The sequence below is a fragment of the Anoplophora glabripennis genome, unplaced genomic scaffold (assembly GCF_000390285.2).
Source record: "Anoplophora glabripennis isolate ALB-LARVAE unplaced genomic scaffold, Agla_2.0 scaffold19, whole genome shotgun sequence".
NCBI lineage: Eukaryota > Metazoa > Arthropoda > Insecta > Coleoptera > Cerambycidae > Anoplophora > Anoplophora glabripennis.
The window spans coordinates 826,726-833,642 of NW_019416327.1; the positions used below are offsets into that span (position 1 = coordinate 826,726).

General features: G+C 31.5%; 1 protein-coding gene across 1 annotated transcript in view; it reads right to left on the bottom strand.

Annotated features, from left to right (window-relative positions):
• Nucleotides 1-6,569, bottom strand: part of LOC108914812 (somatostatin receptor type 5-like) — a 94,205-nt gene extending 87,636 nt beyond the window's left edge. The window contains exon 1 of the mRNA XM_018720707.1: nucleotides 6,281-6,569. The gene's annotated coding sequence lies outside the window, so the exon portion shown is untranslated. The remainder of the gene's footprint in view (nucleotides 1-6,280) is intronic.
• Between the last annotated feature and the right edge of the window lie 348 nt (nucleotides 6,570-6,917).

Here is a 6,917-nt window from a genome sequence, read left to right on the forward strand (position 1 = left end):
TTATACCGGGTGTTTCATGAAGTTCTCCCGGCACTAATAGAGGATGTTCCTTGGGTTATTTCTAGGAAAAAAGTTCATATAAACATGTGTCCGATTTGCTTTACTTATTGAGCTACACGAATTTGAAAATAAAATAATGGAAATTAATTTTCATTTTTATTTTTAGAACATCGGTAATAGTGATACATACATTCTTAATTTAAAAGGTTTTCGAAAATTCCACCTCCTACTTCAATACATTTGTCAGCACGCCTGTGAATTGCTCGCGTTGCATTTCTAATATTCGCGTGCTTTTCTTTTATTTGCGTTGCAGCATTAACAATTCTTTGGATTAGAGCTTCGCGTGTTTCCACTTTCTCTTGATAAACCAAATCCTTCATCCAACCCCACATGTTGTAATCTAACGGAATGAGGTCTGGAGACATAGCTGGCCAAATGTGTGGCCCACCTCGACCGATCCAGCGAACAGGGTAATGCTCATTTAGGTGAGCAGTGACAATTCGGGAAATATGAGGTGGAGCTCCATCATGTTGCAAGTACATTCTCAATCGTCTTGCCAGAGGTACATCTTCAAGCAATCGCGGGAGTTCTCTACGTTGAAAATTACTTTCTACGGTGGCATGAGGGTTGACGTCCAACCATTGATGCATGTATGCATGTATGCATGATGTATGTATGCATGTATGTTATGGGTGTTGTTGATACCGTCTCTGGTAAATTGTGATTCATCAGTAAATAAGATGTAGCGATACAAATTTCTATTATTATTCAACCACTGACAAAATTCTACCCGCCTAGGGAAATCTTCTGGCTCCAGATGTTGAACACGCTGTAGATGGTATGGATACAACAGATTCTTGTTTAATGTTCTCCATACATAGATAGATAGATATTAGTGTTAGTACACAAAAAGTGTTTACACACGTCAAAAAAAAATTATAGTAGTTATATAAAATCATTATGGAAAAAAATAATAGTAAAATACATATACAACACAGCACACAGACGCGTATAACAGTGTTGACACGTAACTAGTTCATAATTTAAAAAACGAAGAAAATGGTAATAAAACAATGCAAGTACAAGCAATAAATGGTTGTCAAATGTTAAAATAATATGTTTGTAAGAGGACAACAAAACAAACAGTAAATGATACATGTTAAAATAAGATTATGAGTAAAGTAATAAGAAAAAAACTGAAACAATGCAACTGAAGTGTGCGAAGCCTACGTCTAAGATAGTCATATTAGGGTGAGATCACTTTTTAAAAATTCTTGCGTAGTATAAAATGCGTTGGTTAATAGAAAGTGTTTTATTTTTCTTTTAAATAAAGTAGGGTTGAGATGACGTACTGGAGCTGGTAATGCATTAAAAAACTGAATGCCCAGTTATGATGTGCCATTACGTGTTTTACTTAAACGATGAAAGTTTAAGTTTATGTCATTTTTGTTTCTAGTATTATGAGAATGGATTTGGCTAAGGACAGTAAACGACTCTTTATTATTTTCTTTTACGTACAAAAGACACTGGAGTTTGTAAGTACATGGTAATGTTAAAATGTTATAATTTCTTAAGCTGATTATGCGAATGGCTTTTCTTTGGTAACAAAAACGGTATCAGCTGAAGGTGAATGACCCCAAATCAGGATTGCATAGGATATTTGGGAGTGAATAAGGCTATGATAAGCAGTAATTAACGTTTTTTGAGATACTTTGCTAATCAAGTTGCGGATTAAATAGATACCCTTGGAGATCTTATTGCAGAGGTAGTGGGCGTGCCTGTCTCAATGCAATTTCGGATCCAAATATGTTCCCAGAAATTTTACTGCATCAGGATTGTTTACATCGTCTATTTCACGCAAGCTGAACATCAATTTNAATGAAAATTAATTTCCATTATTTTATTTTCAAATTCGTGTAGCTCAATAAGTAAAGCAAATCGGACACATGTTTATATGAACTTATTTCCTAGAAATAACCCAAGGAACATCCTCTATTAGTGCCGGGAGAACTTCATGAAACACCCGGTATAAACAGAATCTTTAAAAGCCATAATATACCATTAATATCTATACAGTTCATATGCCAGTAATATAGAGAGTATATTATAGCTCTTAGAATAAAAAAAAACTTATGTTTATATAATATACGTCCTTTGTCTAGAACAGGATGATAGTATTATTATTAAAGAATAGAATGATTTGTTTAGTAGATTTAACAGCGGAAAACATACCCACGCAGTGGTTGTTCCATGGCAATCTTGGCTATATTTGCAGGTTATCACCAGATAACTGAAATACTGTGCAAACTATTAAAGCAAATATATAACGTGTATAGATCATTCTAATCAGAAAAAATAAAATAATAAAAATATTAAAATATACAGGGTGTTCCCGATTTTCCGATGTGATAAGTGAATCAAAATATTCGCTTTAGCGTGGTGTTGTTAGTGTTCAACGGAAGTACGAAAGTATTAGTTCCAATTACTCTCATTATTAAACAAAAATTGATAAGTTTATTGCAAAAATGTATGTATTTCTAGAATTTTATTGTTAATTCAAAAATTGAAGAAAATATGACAAATAAAACGTAAAATTTTGCATGAAATCTTTCACGAAAACATTTCAATTTTTGAAACAAGCTTACGGAGATGATGCTCTGGGTACGCAATATTATAAATGGTCTTCACTATTTAAAAGTGATCGTCAGTCAGTTGAAGATGATCTACGACCAGGAAGTCCTTCGACTTCTACTGATGGCTTCTATGTTCAGAAAGTCAACGATCTGGTGCGTACAGATCGCCGATTGACTGTCCGAGAAATTGCAGAAGAGTTAGCATCTCAATTGGATCATGCCATGAAATTTTGAAGAAAAAATTGATCATTCATCGAATTGCAGCAATTTTGCTTCTTGTTTGATAACCGAACAGATAAAAAATCGTATGGACGTTTGTCGGCAACTCCTTGAACTCTTGCCACAAATCTGGTCTCTTTTTACGGATTTTTTCATGTAACCGTTGTAAAACGCCTTAACCCTTCGATCGAAGTATAACACTATGAGATATCCTTAAAAAATGCATTGCTTACCCCACCCTTTCTGTCAAGAGATAGAACAAAATGTCAATAAAAAAAGTACACCCTGTATGTTTAAATTATGCAACAAATTAAATAAAACTGTAATATATTTTTTTTATAAAAACGCTGAGACAGGTCTATTTTATTTTGTTTTTTGCCGTTTTTTCGTGCATCTGATTTTCTACATAGTGATGCTAAAAAGCTGAATGAAAATAAAAAAAATTTAATAGAACAACAACAACACCCTCTATATTTCTGCAGATTTGGATAGAACGTTGTCTTACGAATACAGTAATATAGATATTGATGGGTTTATCTTTAATAATAACAGAGATTATAACCAAAAGTGCTCAATAAATAGAAGGCAAGGACAAAAGTTTAATACATTAAGAACAAACGAATAACAGTTGTAGATTAAATTAAATTGTATTCAACAAACAAAATTAAAATATTATTCATTTAAACCAAATGTTGGAAATGCCATCCATCAGTCTCTAGACAAAAACAGCAAATAATTTACGTTTTTCCTTGCCTTCTGTTTATTGAAGTTATATCTCCGTTATTATAAAGATGTACCCATCAATATCTATATTACTGTACTCGTGAGATAAGGTTGTATCAAAATCTATTTTTAGAATCACTGTGTAGAAAATCGCATGCACGCAAAGAAAGGCAAGAAACAAAATACAATCGAACTGTCTTGGCATTTGTATAAAAAAAAATATTAGTTTTATTTAAATTGTTCCATAATTCTATTGCGGTACATACAGTTCGTTTTAGAATTTCCTGTATAATACGTAGGAATAGTGAAAACATATCAATATTTACACAATATCTAGGACAAAATATTTAGCGATTGCGATGGCAACTGAGTATTTAAAATAATAAATATTTACAAAACGTCTAAAAGTTTTTGTTTCTAAAAGAAACGAAAAATTAATTTCTTCAACATCTCAATCTGTAAACGTGTTTGTAGTTGTTAGAAAAATTGAAAACAAATATTAAAATCCTATTAATGAAATGTTCAGTTTTATGCAGTTATATTTCTAGCACAAATCTGTTTTTCAGTTTTGATGGTAATGCGTAGGAGAGTAAAGTACCTATGTCTAAATCAAAAAATAAAACATATATGCTCTGCTAATTAAAGTTTAAATTCTAATATTATACGTAACAAATGGAAATATGCTGTAGAATTTCTTACTAGAAGCATTAAATGGTAATTTTGCAAGTACCCATAAATAATTTATCGTTCATATCGGAGGTTATGATTTCAATTTACGAGAGCTGCTGCCTCAATAATTGTTAAAGGACAAGTCGCGCAAACGGCATTCAGTAACAAACAGGAAACATTTATATTATCATTTTGAAAACTGAAATCGTGAGCTGACTGAAATTATTCGAAGTAATATTTAATTTTAGCCGTAAAGGTGATCAAACGGGTCTATAAATATTGATTGTATGTTCAAACGAATTTGTAAATAATTATTTTTGTTTACGGAACGTTGCTGTCCTCATTCATTCTGGAGTGTGTTTGTCTCTCTAAAAAAGACATTAAATAAAATATTCTGTTAAAGATACCTACATATATACCTAGGTATTAAATTAGATCTGTAGTTTTCCAATGATGGAAACATCGAAAACGTATAAACATATTTTTTATTGAACATAAGTCGACGTTTGGAAAATATTTATTCCCTTCCTCAAAAAAAAAAATTCTACAATAAGTTTACCTATATATTCATTAGTTAGTGCATTAGTAGTTTTATCTTAGTTATGCTTATGAAAATGGTAAGTATAATTTTGAATTTGATAACCAAAAAATTGACAAATATTTCTATAAAATAATTAAAGCAACTTCAATTAATGTCAAAATAAATTGTTATGTACTGATCTGAAACTTTTTAAAGTTAAAATAGAAAATTTTATTGTTTCTCTAATAAAATATTTTACTTAATGTTTTAGTTTTCTTCGTTAATGGCAAAATAAATAAACAGAAAAAAAAATCAGAAACAAAATATCGAAACAGCACGATAAATATCGTATTAAAGACAGAAATATTTGACATAGTAATGGTGGGAGACATTTTTTGTAGAAATATCCATGAAATGTACTTTTGCTTTTTGAATTTCTAATATATCCCTGGGCTCATATCTGAGGAGGTATAAAACAAATATGTATACTAACTGCCTAACTTTCGTTATAAAAGGGTAAATTGGGACAACAAGAATACCTTTCTTACTGACTACTTTTAAACTTTGTTTCTACAAAAGCTAAATAAAGTATAAGGTTCTTAGCCTTTTGAACAAAACAATATTTTCGACGAAAAAAAGTCGTATTCTACTAAAAAGTATTTTAACTAATTATCTAGCACAATATATTTAATTTTATATCATCTATTGCAAAATCGATAAAAGCATCACATATGTTTAATAAAATTTCGAAAAAATTCGACTAGTCTGTATAAAAAAAAATCGACTACGGTGTACTGATAAGACCAAAACATACTTTTGTAGGAAATTGAACGCTCTATAAAAAAGGTCTCTCATTTTATGATAAATCTACTTTTTAAAAAGTTATTTACGTCAATGTTGAATTTACAGTAAATTTCAAGATTTTTCTACTCTTTCCGTGAAACTATCAAACTTATCGCAAAATGTCAAAGGACCTTTTTTGTAAATCGCGTCATTTCCTTCAAGTTATCTCTCACAAACTTTTCGAAATTCTTGAAGTATCCTTAGTTATTTATTAATCCTCATTTCCAAGTAGAATATAATCAAAGACTGAAATTAGAAAAGGCTGTTTAATTTTAATAACTATTTGTTTAAAAAATAGATAGTATTATCGAGAATTTCGAGAACTTTGTGAAAGATAATTTGAGGAAAATGAAATGATCCTGAATAATATTTTTGGTCACTTTTGTAAGAAAGAAAGTCGATTTCATTCTATACAGTCTCAATATGTTGTAGATACATACATTTTAATATAGGAGCCAAATCTACTTCAATGTATACAATTATTTTTTCAAAGTGAAGTTATAATGTAATAAAAATTACTGGATTAATTATTATTTAATTTCATGCGGCTATTTATCAGAAAGCAGGAATTTTCTTACATCAGCAAAGTAACCAAAACTCGAGCTCAATTTATTTACTCAGGCCGTCAGGCCGTCTAGCCTAATAAAATTTAATCAGATGGTTATTTACTTACATCTGTTTTACACAAAATCGCACATGTTCAATTAAATCGACAACAGTTCCATGGTATCGCGTAACACCATCTCACACGTGGGATTATTTCGAACACCAACCAGCCTTCTTCACTGCGAACAACAAAACGGACCCATAACGAGTAGAGTGCCGCGCCGAACGAAACAAATGAACGTCAACCTGCGGAGCGCTTTCAGTTCGTCCCGCTACTGATAACGCTTTCGCTTCATCAGTTTTCCCGCTGCAACTGTAAACTTACAGGGCGTCGCAGGACCTCGGCGTTCGGATGTTTTCAGTTGTCAGGACTAACTGGATGTTTTGGTAAACCACGCCGCATGCTGCTGGTAGAGTGGCAGATTGGTGGCGGCGCCTGCGAAGTTTTTATTGTATACAGCGTGGCACCGGAGTTGCAACAGCGTAAACAGGAACAAAATTAGGTGGAATATAAACATACGTAAATATTTTAAAGTCGAATAAAATTCAAAAAGGAAAGCCATTATTTAGTTTCTAGCATAAGAATTATACGAAGGCGCTTTGAGGTAGTAAATTTTTACTGATGTTTCCAATATGCTATTTAAAACTGCAGTGAAAATCTGCAAGAAAGTAATTGTCATGAAAAAATAATTATGAATCAATTG